This window comes from Mustelus asterias, chromosome 19, assembly GCF_964213995.1.
Source record: "Mustelus asterias chromosome 19, sMusAst1.hap1.1, whole genome shotgun sequence".
Classification (NCBI taxonomy): domain Eukaryota; kingdom Metazoa; phylum Chordata; class Chondrichthyes; order Carcharhiniformes; family Triakidae; genus Mustelus; species Mustelus asterias.
Genome location: NC_135819.1, coordinates 48,922,732 through 48,940,354, shown reverse-complemented (window position 1 = coordinate 48,940,354; position 17,623 = coordinate 48,922,732). Strand labels below are relative to the sequence as shown.

General features: G+C 42.9%; 1 pseudogene; it reads left to right on the top strand.

Moving 5' to 3' along the window:
* Positions 1 to 14,646: 14,646 nt before the first annotated feature.
* Positions 14,647 to 14,776, top strand: LOC144508139 (U2 spliceosomal RNA; annotated as a pseudogene).
* Positions 14,777 to 17,623: the final 2,847 nt, after the last annotated feature.

The following is a 17,623-nucleotide window of genomic DNA, read 5'->3' as shown; positions in this document are numbered from 1 at the left end:
GATAAAGGTCCTCAATTTATTGGGAAACCATTTCAGGATAATGTGAGAAGTGGAATATCGAGCACACTACTTCTTTTCCTCATTACCCTAGATCTAACAACCTAACCAAATGAATGATTTGCATAGTGAAATCCCTAATTCTCAAAAGTAGACAGGGTCTAACACATTGCAACATTACATTTGAGATCAACATCTTTAAGTGCAATGATACCGTCACTTACAGAGCCCATGTTCGGCAGACCAGCACATACCAATTAACCTATTCTTACCCATTCAACTTTCTCAGAGACTGGAGAGCAACTTTTAAAAATACAAGCAAAGGGGGCAGCACGATGGCACAGTGGTTAGCACTGCTGCCTCACAGCGTCAGGGGCCCAGGTTCGATTCCTGAATTGGGTCATTGTCTGTGTGGAGTTTGCATATATTCTCCCCGTGTCTGCGTGGGTTTCCTCCGGATGCTCCGGTTTCCTCCCACAGTCCGAAAAACGTGTTGCTTAGGTGCATTGGCCATGCTAAATTCTCCCTCAGTGTACCCGAACAGGCGCCAGAGTGTGGCGACTAGGGGATTTTTGCAGTAACTTCATTGCAGTGTTAATGTAAGCCTACTTGTGATGAATAAATAAAAACTTAAACTGAACTTAAAAATATAGGTACAGAATTGCTAGGTTTACAGACGGGACAACAGTTTGTAGTCAGGATTCCACAGCTGAGGTCACTAGGATTTTTCAGAATCAAGGCTCCATGAAGTCATTACACTCAAAGTGTAACTGAGAGACAGAACTGAGCAAAATCAGATCAATTCCAGTTCCTTAATCACCGTACATTCCCAGTGTAGCTTGGACAAGATCCCAAGAAAACCAGGAGCAACATCCAAGAATGACATTCCAACAGATCACTGTGAGCAATTAAAGACACCTCTAGGCAAGGTTACCATTACTGGATGTGAGCATACCAACTGATTACCTTTATACTTTAGAGACTCACAGATTCATCAGCTTTCGTAAAGGTAACTAAACATGAACATATATTGCAAATAGTTATACTTCTTTGGAAGGGGGGGGGAAATACTTTTTAAAATAAAGAGAATGTTGTAATATGCCATTAAAGGATCACTAGAGGGGAAGTATCCTGTTTTTGTTTCTCTTTTGCTTCAGAGCAGAGCACACACAGACAGTTCTGGTGTCTTCAACCTTTCTACCCAGGTATAAATGTTTCCGTGTGCCTTGTCTAAATAAGTGAACACACAAAGTGTTTGCATAATCCCTAATAAGACAATAGTGCCTTTATATCATTAAAACATGCATGACATATCGCAAAAAAATACATAAAATTCCAATGGGCAGCTGTTTGCTCCTCTTGCCTCCTGGCAAAAAACTATTAGTTTTGTTGTGTGTGGCGCTGACTACTTCAAACGCTGCCACTGAAACATTTTTCTGCCCTGATCATAGATTTTCTGTTATTTAGCCAAGTTTGCAGATTATCCAAAGGGAGATCAATACTTTGTGTTTAAAATTTCAAGCCCTTTTCCTTTCTGCTTCAGAAGTTATTTGCTTTGAAAACTGACCAGCCTGCAAACCAGAGCGACAGTGCACCACTGGATCTTGCAGCATACCATTTTAATCGCTACATTTCCAAATTGCTATTCAGGGGATCGTCAGGAATCTAATTGGGAGACAATTGCAATGACATTTTCTGTAAGTGCATATTTCTGAGAATTCTGTGAAATTGGTAATACGGCTAACAAGAGGATTAGCAACTGCTGCGCGGCGCTTTGACATTGATCAGTGAGATTCTGGTACATCTCTAAAGTTGTGAAAAAATAATAAGGATGTGGTCACTGTCTTCCATATTAATCGGTGTCATTTTATTGCCTGACTGGATCTCTCTAACTTTGTAAATCACAAGACTAGAGTTCTATCGAAACAGCCTTGCTAACTCTAAAATCGATGACAGCTTTGCTTAATTGATGGTGTGCTATGCTGAAAGACACAAGGCTGATTCAAGCTCCAAGACAGGACTTGAATATGTAATCTAGATTGACACACCATTGAAGGAATCCTCTTTGTCGGATAAGGAATTAAACTGAAGCTCATGCTGAAGGATGGAGATGCACGTCCAGATCTGATGGGAGTGTTGGAAGAAGGAAATCAGTTTTGGTGTCTTTCAAACAATTATTAATAAAATTAGATTCAATTGCGATTCATCTCATCTGGTGTGCTTTATAATGCTCAAAATGGTTGCAATTACACCCTTAACAATGAACACTACACTTAAAAAAATCTAGTGCATCTTTAAATTGAGAATGTGGGACATGCGTTTAATTGAAAACACATTATTAAGTATCTGCAAGACTCCTTAATCATAGTGGAGGCACTGCAATAGGTATTTTCAATGTTAAAGATGTTGCTGTGATGCACAATGCTGCGAGTATATATAATCCTGAGATGGAGAAACCTAACCACCAGATTCATACAAATCATTCAAAACATCAATGAAAATGGCTGTCCACTTACTTATTTTTGTCACAGGAAAATAAATTTCTGACTTCCTGAAGACTTTTATAATCAAAATTGACAATACCAAAAAAGTTATACCTTTCTCAATAACCTGGATAATTTTTTTTGATTTGATTTGATTCATTGTCACATGTATTAGCATACAGTGAAATGTATTGTTTCTTGCATGCTATACAGACGAAGCATACCGTTCATAGACAAGGAAACGAGAGAGTGCAGAACGTAGTGTTACAGTCATAGCTAGGATGTAGAGAAAGATCAACTTAATGCAAGGTAGGTCAATTCAAACGTCTGATGGCAGCAGGGAAGAAGCTGTTCTTGAGTCGGTTGGAACGTGTCCTCAGACTTTTATATTTTTTCCCGATGGAAGAAGGTGGAAGGGAGAATGTCCGGGGTGAGTGCAGTCTTTAATTATGCTGGCTGCTTTACTGAGGCAGCGGGAAGAGTAGACAGAATCAAAATTTAGTCTGTGTTTGTTCATTCCTTTATTGTAGCTTTTTACTTAAAAGCTTTAGATTTGTCCAAAATCCTAATTTTTGGCATGCTATTTTTTTTTAACCTGGAGTTGTGACTCAGAATTGCAGTCCGATTGTGCAGTCTGAACTTGTGTGATGTACCTAATTGCCAGATTATATCGGTGCTGTTTAGTCAGGTCTACGATGAAATATATTTCTTGAGCTGCTAGTACCTTTTACTCAATAACTTCACTTGACTGTGTGAAGAATTACAACCCTATCTTGGATGTAGGCTGCAGCGGGAGTCTGTTCTCTAGGCTGCTGCAGCTTGGGTCGAACGGTGAAGTCAGTGGAGAGGCACAGCAGCACAGTGCATTAATGGAAAAGCCACATGACAAATTGGGGAGCTGCCACTGGTGAAGGGGAAAGGGTAAGCTCAATCCTTTGGTGGGCAGGCGAGAAAGGGTTAAATTTGTTAATAGCTGGGAGCTATCCTAAGGCTGAGCAGTTGCAGATTATCTCAGTAAGTCATGAGGCGATGGACCCGATACTGGAAGTGACACTAGGAGTTGAAGGTAGTACAACCATTGAAAACCACCTTCCGATCAGAGGCAAGGATCTGTAACCAGAGTATTTTGATCCAGATGGTCGGATGCTTTGAGGATTGAGTAGAACATTACTATTGATCCAACAGAGAAACAAGTGGTTCACGAGAATGAGAAGGAGCAAAGTTCATATTGGACCTACCCCTGAGGTGGAAAAGCAGAAAAGGTCAACAAAAACAACAACACCAGCAACATCACTAACCAGAGGCAACATCAACAGCATCACAAACAAACAGAGCAACATTAAAGTCACCAGCAAGTGACACAACGTTAAGAGACATCAAGTACGACTCCTACAGCACCAGGAGCAGCATGCGTAACATTACCTGCACAGCGTGCCAACTCATCACAGAGCACTGAATGTCAGATCTCAAAAAAGAAGGCACAACATCCTCCCATCTAAGTGATACCATGAATAATGTTTTGAGAAAAGAAAACAAGCTATAACAGACCGTAAAGATGTTCAGTTTAATTACAAAACCAGATAGTTAATCTTTTCTTTAGTTAGATATAAAATGAGAAAGCTAATGTTTGGAACAATTATATTGGTTTAGTGGTATTATTTTTTTGAAGAAAAAATATTGTTATATTACTTGCAAAGAAATAGGAATGAATTGTTATGAACAAACATTCAGGGTGCCACATTTACTACTGCACTGCAGTCAGGTGCTGAGCAACAATATATCAGTCCACCAGCCACATGGGGAACTTGTACACTTGATGAAGCTCCAGCATTTTGAGTTTAAAAGTGGAATTTGGGAAAGCAAAAGACATTACAAATATCCCTCTTTATCCTTTGAACATGCCCTTCCTGTACTATGAATACAGCTAGAATTCTTTGTGGCCACAACCAACCATTTAGTTTGAAGTTTAAAGTTTATTAGTGTCACAAGTAAGGCTTACATTAACACTGCAATGAAGTTACTGTGAAAATCCCTGAGTCCGCCACACTCCGACATCTGTTCGGGTACACACTGAGGGAGGATTTAGCATGGCCAACGCACCTAACCAGCACGTCTTTTGGACCGTGGGAGGAAACCAGAGCACCCGGAGGAAACCCACGCAGATACGGGGAGAATGTGCCAACTCCACACAGACAGTGGCCCAAGCCAGGAATCAAACCCAGTTCCCTGGCACTGTGAGGCAGCAGTGCTAACCTCTGTGCCACTGTGCTGTTATGACTGTGATACCCACCAGGCACACTTTACTGAAAACTACACGTGGAAATTTAATCCAATTGCTGCATGGCATTGGTTGCGACTGTAAGGGCTGGATTAGTGGTCAGTCTTATACCCAGTCTTGCCCAGTGCTTTTTATAAGCTATTAAGGATGTTTCTGTCATCCATTCAAAATAAAATTACAGTGCCCCAAAAGAACATCTGGGACCTGTGAACAGTGCAAGCCACCATAGACTTCCTGAACCAGAATGAAGAATTGTTCATGAGCAGTGGTGAACTAGGAAATATACTTTCAATGTTAATGTGCACTGGCTAGAATACTTCAATTTTTTGCTATCTTGAAAGTTCATGGGTCATATTTTAAAGCAATTGTGAGGTTAACAAGTCCTCACCTTTATTGTATAAATCGGACAGCAACTTCCAGTGAACACACATACACAGTAAAACACCTAAATGTGGATGTTTCTGCACAAGAATCTGCCTGACAATACCTTAGAATCATCGAATCCCATTCGGCCCATTCAGCCTGCACTGACAACAATCCCACCCAGGCTCTATCCTTGTAACCCCAAGTATTTACCCTGCAAATCCCCCTGACACTAAGGGGCAATTTAGCATAGCCAATCCACCTAACCTACACATCTTTGGACTGTGGGAGGAAACCGTAGCACCCAGAGGAAACCCACGCAGACACGGAGAGAACTTGCAAACTCCACACAGACATCATACAGAGACCCTTGCAACTGAAACACATTGAAGTCATCAGTTTGTTGTAGTTACCTGATATATACACACTAAACTGGCCAGAAAACATTTGGGATTGTTCATTAAGAAATAAGTAATGTCTTAACGACAATCGATGTCAAGTCAGCTGAGAAAACAAAAAGAAGGAAGCATTTAGAGAGGGAATAAAGAAACATAAAGAAAAAGTAAAAATAAACTTGAAAAAGGTTTCAAACAACAATGAAAATATGAATGAGACTCCAAACTTTTTAAACACAATTTTCAGTGCCAGAGTGATTGTGCAATAGTAATTAAGATTTAACCATGTCAATAAATTTTCAAACTGTATTGCCTGCAACATTCAAGGATATGAAGCAATTGTAACTAATTAGAGTCCTGAGCAAAAGAAAACCGAGTCAAGAAAACACAGTCGTGAATTGAGGAGAATTTATGTAGTGCAGTGAATTATGATTTTCAAAAGGCCTTCGATAAGGTACCACATAATCGACTCACGACTAATGTCAGAACATGTGGAGTCAGGGGACAAGTAGCAGACTGGATATCAAGGTGGTCACAAAACACAAGAGAAAAAGCTGGAAGGTAGACTGACAAAAGGTGAGGAGTGAATTTCACAAGGATAAGCACCGGGACCACTGTTGCTCACCATTTACACACGGTTGTATTTGTTGCCAAGGCGGTGCATGCACTGTTGTACCACTTCACCCCACGCTGTCACTGCGAGTGACGGAGATCAGAGGTCTCCCCATATCCCCCGACCTCACTGTGATACTCACTCTCACCATTTACTTCCTCTTGTTTAGGATTTTGGAACCAGAAAGTGCTATTTTATTCAGAACAAAATACATTTTTGTCGAGGGAATTTCCTTTGGCTTTATCTTTTCCTATGGCAGAGCACGTGCAGAGAAGCTAGAGACTTCAAACTCCCTTTAAAATGCAATTCGAGTGGATTTTCATGTTGCTGCTTGTGAAACTACTACCTGCGCACAGCCTCAAAGGTTACAAATGTGTTGGGAAATTGGTTGGCTCCCTTATGGGTATGTCATCCTCCTCACTGGATTTGTCTCAATGCTCTGTACCTGGGTGATGAACACAAAAAATCTACGACAATTACAAAGCAATTCAACGAGAATACTAAATATATAAATTATGGTTTATCTAACCTCAAATTTGAAGTGACAATTGAAATTTGTGCATCTGTTTTCCATTGTTGGCAAGATTCAGCATTAGGGTTTCTGTGCAATCTTGTGATGGAGGGAGTGCAGTGAAGGTTTACCAAGCTGATTCCTGGGATTTCGGGACTGTCATATGAGGAGAGACTAAGTCAGTTAGGATTGTATTCATTGGAGTTTAGAAGAGTGAGAGGAGATCTCGTAGAAACTTATAAAATTCTAATAGGGTTAGACAGGGTAGATTCAGAAAGAATGTTCCCAATGGTGGGGGAGTCCAGAACTAGGGATCATAGTTTGAGGATAAGGGATAAACCCTTTAGGACTGAGGTGAGGAGAAATTTCTTCTCCCAAAGAGTGGTGAATGTGTGGAATTCACTACCACGGAAAGTAGTTAGGCCAAAATGTTGTGTGATTTGAAGAAATTGGATATAGCTCTTGGGGCTAAAGGGATCAAGGGATATTGGGGGAAGGCAGGATCAGGGTATTGAATTTGATGATCAGCCATGGTCAAAATGAATGGTGGAGCAGGCTAAGAGGGCCGAATGGCCAACTCCTGCTTCTATTTTCTATGCACGTTTCTGTGTAATGGCAGGCACTGGCAAGTGTTGGCAAGAAACACAGTGGACTGGGGAATGGACAATATAATTTCAAAGTTTTCAGGTGTAAGTTAACACGGAAGAGGCTGCAACAGAATACAGAAAGACATTAATAAATTTGCAAGTAATTGGCAAATGAACTTCAATATAGATAAATGAGAGATTTTAAAAAATGATATGAGGAATAAAGAAGTCTCATGCTCCCTAGAAATAAGTTCCCATGGCTTTTTTAATCATAGTGTCACTGGCAGTACCAGCATTTATTGCCCATCCCTAATTGCCGATGCAGAGGGCATTTAATAGTCAACCAGATTGTTGTGGATCTGGAGTCACATATAGGCCAGACCAGGTAATGATGGCAGATTTCCTTACCTAAAGGACATTCGTGAATTAGATGGGTCTTCACAACAATTGGCAATGGATACACGGTCACCCTTAGAATTTAATTCCAGATTTTTATTGAATACAAATTTCACCATCTGTCATGGTGGGTTTCAAACCTGGGTACCCAGAGTGTTACTTTGGATCTCTGGATTACTAGTCCAGTGACAATATCACTGCCTCCCCAAATGTATGATAGAGCAACAGAGGGATTGGGAGATATAGATACATGAATCACTAAAATGGTGATAGGTTGATATCTAGGCAAATAGAGTTGAAAACTTGTAAAAATCACAGTTACAGAATTTTACAGCACAAAAAAAAAGACCTTTCGGCCCATCGTGTCTGCACCAGCCATTAAGCACCTACCGATTCTAATCCCATTTTCCAGCACTTGGTCCGTAACCTTGTCTGTTATGGCGTTTGAGGTGCTCATCTAAATGCTTCTTAAATGTTGTGAGGGTTTCCACCTCTACCACCCTTTCAGGCAGTGAGTTCCAGATTCCCACCACCCTCTGGGTGAAAATGATTTTCCTCAAATCCCCTCGCTCCTTACCTTAAATAGTTGCCCCCTGGTTATTGACCGCTCTATTAAGGGGAAAAGCTCCTTCCTATCTACCCTATCCATCTCCCTCATAATTTTGCACACCTCAATCAGATCCCCCTTCAGCCTCCTCTGCTCTAAGGAAAACAACTCCAGCCTAACCAGCCTCTCCTCACAGCTGAAATGCTCCAGCCCAGGCAACATCCTTGTGAATCTTCTCTGCACTCTTTCTAGTGACCGATCAGAACTGTACACTGTACTCTAGCTGTGGTCTAACGAGCCTTGGTTAGGTCATACATCTGTTATAAAAAAGAATATGGAGACACTGGAGAAGGTGAAAAAAGATTTACTGAAATGATAGAAGAAATGAAAAGTTATCAGGAAAAGTCAAACAGGCTGAGGCTGTATTGTCTACAAAAGAAAAGATTGATGGGTAACATGATAGGGGCCTTATCAAAAGGTTTGATTGGGTAGACATAGAAATGTTTACAGTTATGGGGAGGCCAGTACTAGGGTAGACCAGAGCCATATAAATACCACTAAAACATCTTAAATCAAATTCTTAACTTCCATTCTTGAAATGTAGAGGATTAAAAAGGGTGGTTCACGACCTTTACTGTGGTGTAAACAATCTGCTTGTCCCACCCTTAACCTGTAGCAATGCAAAATTTCATCTTAAAAGCCAGAAAACAAGTTTGCTAAATAGCCACATTGCTGGCAATTGAGAGATCATTGAAGGCATAAAGCTATAGGGCAAACTAATATTTCCAATTAGCGTCAAATTTGAAAATAATCACAACCATTATGCAGAGCGCATGAAGAATACTGAGCTATCAATGTCCTCTCATGTTAATTTTACACTTGACATTATCTCACTTTTTAAGTTGGCACAGCAACAGAATGTAACAAGGGGCAAGTGCAACTTGAGCATCAAGGCGTTTCATAAAATTGACATTTGGGACTGCTGTGAACACCAAAGTCTCTGACGCATTCTGAGTGACACCATTTCATGTAGGCTCATGCATAAAATCTTCACTAACTGCAGACGGAGTTCTATAAGAAGACGCGTCGTCTAAAATTTAGTCATGATCTTGTCTTGACAGTTCATGTGCGCACTCGATTTAGGTGTCAATATATCCCATGCCCGGGCTGCTGTATTTCATTGCAAGCAAAGAGGTGACTGTGATGCAGAATGTGACTTTGCTTTAGATAAGGAGAATTAACAAAATGGTGATCAATAATGGTATGCTGAGTGACACTGAGCAAGGTGGAAACATAATGAGGGATTCCAGAAAATGGGCTGCGGGATAATAAATGCTCGTTTACCACATTCATTTAAGGATCATAAAATCTGGCTGGACTCCCACTTCCAACCACTATCCTGTGACCCTGACGAGAAGTACATATCTATGGAGCACAGCAGCAGGTTGGGGCTGCCTGGCTACGAACACCATCAGGCCCCAGATTAAAATAATGATCACTTAGACACCACAAAGGAGTTAATACATTCAGACGAGATGGAAGGGGAAGCGAAGGATAGAAGGTGTGAGCAAGGAGAAGGTGAGTTGAATTAAAGCTCCAGAAAATGCATTAAAAGGTAATGAAACAATATAATTCAATATTAGCTGTAGTATACACACAGAGAAATGGATTCTTCCCTCCCCCCCACTCCAGGATCCTTAAATTGAATATTGAAGGCTTTAGTTTTAGAAAGTAAAGCTTCAGCTGACACAAGAGCTTCTCTCTGAATGTAAATAGCTAAAGAGGCCGCGCCATTGTCCTAAAATGCTCAAACCTAGAGGATATTTTGAGGTTTTGTAGCTGCAATATTAATTACCAAGAATCATAAGGCTTCCTGCGGTAAGCTGAACAGATGTATCTTACACTGCAAGCAGTTACTTGCTGTTACAGTTGTTAACTGCTGGCAATGCCTTTGATGAATTAGAAAGAGTTGTTACCAGTTCGATCACAGTCATTATTTCCATGTTATATTTTGGTAAATTGTATGTCTCAGGAAGATTCGTGCCAAGAATTGGAGCACTTTTCCCAGCGTGAGCCTCAACCACTCTGCCTGGCAGACTATTCAACTGTGGAAAATATCACCGTCAAGGCCATCCCAGGTCTTAACCGATCAACTATAACCATACCATTAATGGAGTGAAACATCCCACGGCACCACAACAGCTCACAGGATGCCTCGCTGACGTCCACCTTTCAGTGGTGGTCCCTGAAAAGCCATCAGGAGTAAGAACTAACTTGAGAATAGAAGAATCATAGAATGCCTACAGTGCAGGAGGAGGCCATTTCACCCATCGAGCCTGCGCCAACAACAAACCTACCCAAGCCCTAGACCCGTAACCCCACGTTTACCCTGATAATCCCCCTGACACTACGGCAGAATTTTCCAGTCCCGCCCGCTATGGTTCCTGTGGAAAATTTGGTGGAATACGGGCGGGAATTTCCAGTCTTGGGGCGAGCGCAGCCAGAATATCAAGCCTTAAGGGGCAATTTAGCATGGCTAATCCACCTGACCTGCACATCTTTGGAGTGTAGTAGGAAACCAGAGAACCCAGAGGAAACCCACACAAACATGGGGAGATCGTGCAAACTCCACACATAGTGTGGAGCGGCACGGTAGCACAGTGGTTAGCACTGTTGCTTCACAGCTCCAGGGACCTGGGTTCGATTCCCAGCTTGGGTCACTGTCTGTGTGGAGTTTGCATATTCTCCTCGTGTTTGCGTGGGTTTCCTCCGGGTGCTCCAGTTTCCTCCCACAGTCCAAAGATGTGCGGGTTAGGTTGATTGGCCATGCTAAAATTGCCCCATAGTGTCCTGGGATGCGTAGATTAGAGGGGTTAGTGGGTAAAATGTGTAGGGATATGGGGGTGGGGCCTGGGTGGGATTGTGGTCGGTGCAGACTCGATGGGCCGAATGGCCTCTTTCTGTACTGTAGGGTTTCTATGATTCTATGACAGTGACCCAATGCTGGAATTGAACCCAGGTCCTTGGCGCTGTGAGGCAGCAGTGCTAACCAGCGTGCCACCCCGACTTTCCCTGAATAGACTTGGGACTGAACAATACACTCCAAGAGCAGGAATGCAAAGCACATGCGCCAACAGATTGTTAGCTGCAAATGCATTGGGTCTGGTTCTCCATCATGCCAGTATGTGATAATATAGTTTGGGCTTGAAAATCAGGAGCCTGCCCGTTACAAGGGAAGATAAAATGCTAGTTGCGCCCATTAAAAAGGCAATCAACTGCTGTAATACATACAGAGTGGAATAAAACGCTTTCAGCGTGAGATTTACACCAGCCGTGCTTCCTGTTTTTTCATTGGGCTGGCTGTAACGGTGGGTTGCCTGAGGGCAGAGTTAAATCTTGGCTGTTCAGTGCGCTTTGGCCACTGGAAGTGCTTCATGAAAGAAGTAGATGTGTAAAAATCCTGATAGATGAACCTGAGACCTCATGCAGAGGGGACCATTTCTGCCTTGCACTGCTAAAGAGGCCAGAGAGGCCTTCAAATGCCAGGCCTCGGGGTCATGACCAGAAGTTCCAAAACGGGATAGCACATCCTCCTCATGGGGCAGGATATGCTCAGTCTGCAGCCCGGAACCCACCCAACACTCTTAATTAGCTCAGTTGGCACATTAATTTGCATCTTTAGGCGGTGGACACAGAAGTCTGAATGTTGGCCGCTTCCTGGTGTGCTGCCCACATGCTGCACCGGCATGGATTATTCAGCCCTTCCTCGTTGTTGCATAGATTTTAAAAATAAGTACATAATCCGTATCATTTTTGTGAAAATGGCAGTGTTCGTACATACATATTCAATCCAATTACATGGCACTATTTGGCAAGCCGAGTGCGCCATTATGGATGCAATATGCAACCATTTAGATGGTTGTGAATACTAATTTAGCTCAGAAAACCCAGGATTAAGGTTGTTTAGATTTGCTGTACAGTCTGCAGGCTTAAGCAGGAACTGTAAATTATGCTCTTACGGAACACGATTGAAATTAATTGCTGCAATTTGTTACATTTTGTTTAAAATCAGTTTGTAATTTATAATGTTCTGTGATCGTGCATCTGCAAACAGATATATCAAGGAGCAAGATCCAGATGGAAATTTTTCAGTGACATTACAAATGATGCAGGTTTACAGGTTTGCGAGATGCAAATACAAAAAGAATTGAGTTTATGCTGCAATAAAAAATACAGCAGAATAATACTGGACTTTGTTAAAATATTGTCCTGATTCTGCATGATGTGACATCCATGTGAAGCAATTGTCCTTAAATGTTAAATTTCTGCTGATTGCAGGCCCTATTTTTGAAATAGTTTGTTATTCTGGTCTTCAATAATGAGAACCACAAACAAACCCGAGTCCAACAATAACAAGGTAAGTTTTATTTTATTTATTAGTGTCACAAGTAAGTTTACATTAACATGGCAATGAAGTTATTGTGAAAATCCCCTAGTCACCACACCCCGGCACCTGGTCGGGTACACTGAGGGGGAATTTAGCATGGCCAATGCACCTACTTTAGGGTGGCACGGTGGCGCAGTGGTTAGCACTGTTGCCTCACAGTGCCAGGGACCCGGGTTCGATTCCCGGCTTGGGTCACCGTCTGTGTGGAATTTGCATGTTCTCCCCGTGTCTGCGTGGGTTTCCTCTGGGTGCTCCAGTATCCTCCCATGGTCCAAAGATATGGCGGATTGGCTATGCTAAATTGCCCCTTAATGTGAGGGGGACTAGCTAGGGTAAATGCATGGGGCTATGAAGATAGGGCCTAGGTGGGATTGTGGTCGGTGCAGACTCAATGGGCCGAATGGCCTCCTTCTGCTCTGTATGAATCTATGATACTTCTATCTACCCAGCACATCTTTTGGACTGCGGGAGGAAACCGGAGAACCCGGAGAAAACCCATGCAGACAGGGAAAGAATGTGCAAACTTCACACAGACAGAGACCTTATTTAATGTGATGTTTTCATGACGAGCTCTGCAGCACATGCCTGACATTGTGCTGTGTGCCACTTTGCCACGTTCAGGAACCAGCCATATCTTCACCAGAATCGGAGTAGGATGAGAAGAGAGAATCTTAGGAATAAAAGAGGCATACCAGGAGTAGCACAAGTCCCCAGCTGACGGAGCTCCCAGAGAATAAATGAACCATCCCCCCAGTCCCCAAATACACCAACTGTCCCTCAAATCATCATCACCGTCATCTTTACTCCCACCATTCAACTGCCTCACGCCCCTTGTCCTCAGCTGACAAATATGAACACACCCAAAACCAGAAAACAGAAACTTTACAATCATAGAATCGCTACAGTGCCGAAGCAGGCCATTCGGCCCATCGAGTCTGCACTGACACTCCGATGGAGCATCCTACCCAGGCCCTAACACTGTAACCCCATATATTGACCCCGCTAACCTCCCTAACCCATTCATCCTGGGACACAAAGGATCAATTTAACATGGCCAATTCACCTAACATGCACAATGTTGGACTGTGGGAGGAAACCGGAGCACCCAGAGAAAACCCACGCAGACGCAGGGAGAACGTGCAAACTGCACACAGACAATGACCTGAGGCTGGAATTGAACCCGGGTCCCTGGCACTGTAAGGCAGAAGTGCTAATCACGGTTTGTGTCAACAACTTGCTTCACAGTCAAGTTGAATAGGTAGGAACCACATTGTACAACTTTCCATGACCTGTCATGCATGCTTGATCGTCCATCATGGTGCTCCCGCGAGGTGTACCTCATTACAACTTGGGAGGTGGAAGATAGCAGACCTTCAACTGAAGACATTTCAGATGGTTACATTGGACAACCTTGAGCAATTCTGGATCTTGAGAAGTGCTTCCACACATCTGCAATTAAAGTGCAGAAATGATGAGATTCCTTGGAAGCCCCCGATCATCCTTGCTTTGAACCAGAACAAAAATAGAAGTAGAAAGAGCTGTCATCAGGGTCCTGATTATGATGGGCTCCACTGCCTGGCCACTTGCTCCATAATGGACAGAATGGTTTTCCATGCTTTGTGCAAAGCTCTGATGAGCTTTAACTGGATTCCTCCATGCTCACAGCTCTTGTAGAAACCTGTTGACTAGCTCCTTGGAGCGTACAGCATTTCTTCAGTAGTCTGGGCTCCTCCCTGGCTATTTGTACTGTCTCCCTCCTCTATCCCCTGCACACTTATGCTCAAATATCTCAGGCTGGCAGAAGTCGGGAACCCTGGATGACTTGGGATATTGAGGCCCTGGTCAAGAAGAAGAGGCACATGACATGCATAGACAGCTGGGATCAAGTGAATCTCTTGAAGAGTATAGGGGGTGTAGGAGTAGAGTTAAGAGAGAAATCAGGAGGACAAAAAGGGGACACTAAATTGTTTTGGCGGATAAGGCAAAGGAGAATCTAGAGAGCTTCTACAAATACATAAAAGGCAAAAGAGTAACTTCTCGGCCTTTTGGCTAAGATCAAGTGTAGTATCGGATCTGCACTTGGTTGAGGTCATTAGGTTACGCTGAGGCTTCATATGTTTCATATGAAGCAATTTTTAAAAGCGGCATCTCGGCCTTTTGGCTAAGATGCAAATGAGCTCAAGTCTTGGAGGAGGATCCTCCCCCTTCTCCAATCAGCTTGACTCATATAGATCAGGCCCAGGACAGGGTGGTTTTGGTCTCCCGTCCTGTCTTGTCAGCCTGGATCGGAAATGTCTCAACTTGTTGAGACTCTGAATTGGATCTGATTTGATTGAATTGGAAAAGTATAATAAAAAAAAAACTTCTCGGCCTTTTGGCTAAGATCAAGTGCAGCATGGATCGCCTGCACTTGGTTGAGGTCATTGGGTTACATTGAGGCTTCATGTGTTTCATATGAAGCAATTTTTAAAAGCGGCATCTTGGCCTTTTGGCTAAGATGCAAATGAGCCCAAGTCTTGGAGGAGGAACCTCCCCCTTCTCCAATCAGCTTGGCTCATGTAGATCAGGCCCAGGACAGGGTGGTTTGGTCGCTCGCCCTGTCTTGTCAGCCTGGATCTGAAATGTCTCAACTTGTTGAGACTCTGAATTGGATTTGATTTGATTGAATTGGAAAAGTATATAAAAAAAACAAGGGAGAGAGTAGGGCCTCTTAAGGATCAACAAGGTCATCTATGTGCGGATCCACAAGAGATGGGTGAGATCCTAAATGAATATTTCTCATCAGTATTTACTGTTGAGAAAAGCATGGATGTTAGGGAACTTGCGGAAATAAATAGTGATGTCTTGAGGAGTGTACATATGACAGAGAAGGTGGTGCTGGAAGTCTTAAAGCGCATCAAGGTAGATAAATCCCCGGGACCTGATGAAGTGTATCCCAGGACATTGCGGGAGGCTAGGGAGGAAATTGTGGGTTCCCTAGCTGAGATATTTGAATCATCGATAGTCACGGGTGAGATGCCTGAAGATTGGAGACTGGCAAATGTTGTGCCTTTGTTTAAAAAGGGCTGCAGGGAAAAGCCTGGGAACTACAGGCCAGTGAGCCTCACATCTGTGGTGGGTAAATTGTTGGAAGGTATTTTGAGAGACAGGATCTACAGGCATTTAGAGGCGCAAGGACTGATTAGGGACAGTCAGCATAGCCTTGTGAGTGGAAAATCATATCTCACAAATTTAATTGAGTTTTTTGAAGGGGTAACCAAGAAGGTAGATGAGGGCAGTGCAGTTGATGTTGTCTACATGGACTTTAGCAAGGCCTTTGACAAGGTACCGCATGGTAGGGTTGTTGCATAAAGTTAAATCTCACGGGATCCAGAGTGAGGTATCTAAATGGATACAAAATTGGCTTCTGTGGGTGATTGTCGAGAGTTGTTTTTCAACGGTGTGCCTCAGGGATCAGTGCTGGGCCCACTGTTATTTGTCATTTATATTAATGATTTGGATGAGAATATAGGGGGCATGGTTAGTAATTTTGCAGATGACGCCAAGATTGGTGGCATAGTGGACAGTGAAGAAAGTTATCTCCAATTGCAACGGGATCTTGATCAATTGGGCCGGTGGATTGACGAATGGCAGATGGAGTTTAATTTAGACAAATGCAAGGTGATGCATTTTGGTAGATTGAACCAGGGCAGGACTTACTCAGTTAATGGTAGGGCGTTGGGGAAAATTACAGAACAAAGAGATCTCGGAGTACATAGCTCCTTGAAAGTGGAGTCACAGGTGGACAGAGTGGTGAAGAAGGCATTCGGCATGCTTGGTTTCATCGGTCAGAACATTGAATACAGGAGTTGGGACGTCTTGTTGAAGTTGTACAACATTGGTAAGGCCACACTTGGAATACTGTGTGCAATTCTGGTCACCCTATTATAGAAAGGATATTATTAAACTAGAAAGAGTGCAGAAAAGATTTATTAGGATGCCACCGGGACTTGATGGATTGAGCTATAAGGAGGGGCTGAATAGACTGGGACTTTTTTCTCTGGAGCGTAGGAGGCTGAGGGGTGACATCATAGAGATCTATAAAATAATGAGGGGCATAGACAAGGTAGATAGTCAGTATCTTTTCCCAAAGGTAGGGGAGTCTAAAACTAGAGGGCATAGGTTTAAGGTGAGAGGGGAGAGATACAAAAGTGTCCAGAGGGGCATTTTTTTCACACAGTGTGTTGAGTGTCTGGAACAAGCTACCAGAGGTAGCAGTAGAGGCTAGAATTTTATCTTTTAAAAAGCATTTAGAAAGTTACATGGGTACGATGGTATAGAGGGATATGGGCCAAATGCGGGCAATTGGGATTAGCTTAGGGGTTTAAAAAAAAAGGGTGGCATGGACAAGTTGGGCCGAAGGGCCTGTTTCCATGCTGTAAACCTCTATGACTCTATGACTGTTAAAAGCCTTAAACAGAAAGAAGTTGGCAATGTTTAATAATCAATTTTAAGTTACACAGGTGATAGCTATTTCATTGGGCTTAGTCACTATGTTAGAGTAGGATGCCCTAAGGTGCTCAACAGAAGCTAACAAACTAAATTTAATATTGAGCCATATAAGCAGATATAAGAAGCAAAAGCCTGGGCGGAGAGGTGGGTTTTAAGGACTGTGAACCAAATATTATTAAGGGTGGCATGCTGGCACAGTGGTTAGCACTGTTGCCTCACAGCTCCAGGGACCCGGGTTCAATTCCAGCCTTGGGTGATTGTCTGTGTGGAGTTTTCACATTCTCCCCATGTCTGCGTGGGTTTCCTCCGGGTGCTCTAGCTGCCTCCCACAGTCCAAAGATGTGTGGGTTAGATTGATTGGCCACACTAAGTGTCAGGGGGACTAGCAGGGTAAATACGTGGGGTTACAGGGATAGGGCCTAAGTGGATTGTTGTGGGTGCAGGCTCAATAGGCCAAATGGCCTCCTTATGCACTGCATGGATTCTACGATTCTATGAAGCAGGTTTGTGGCTAT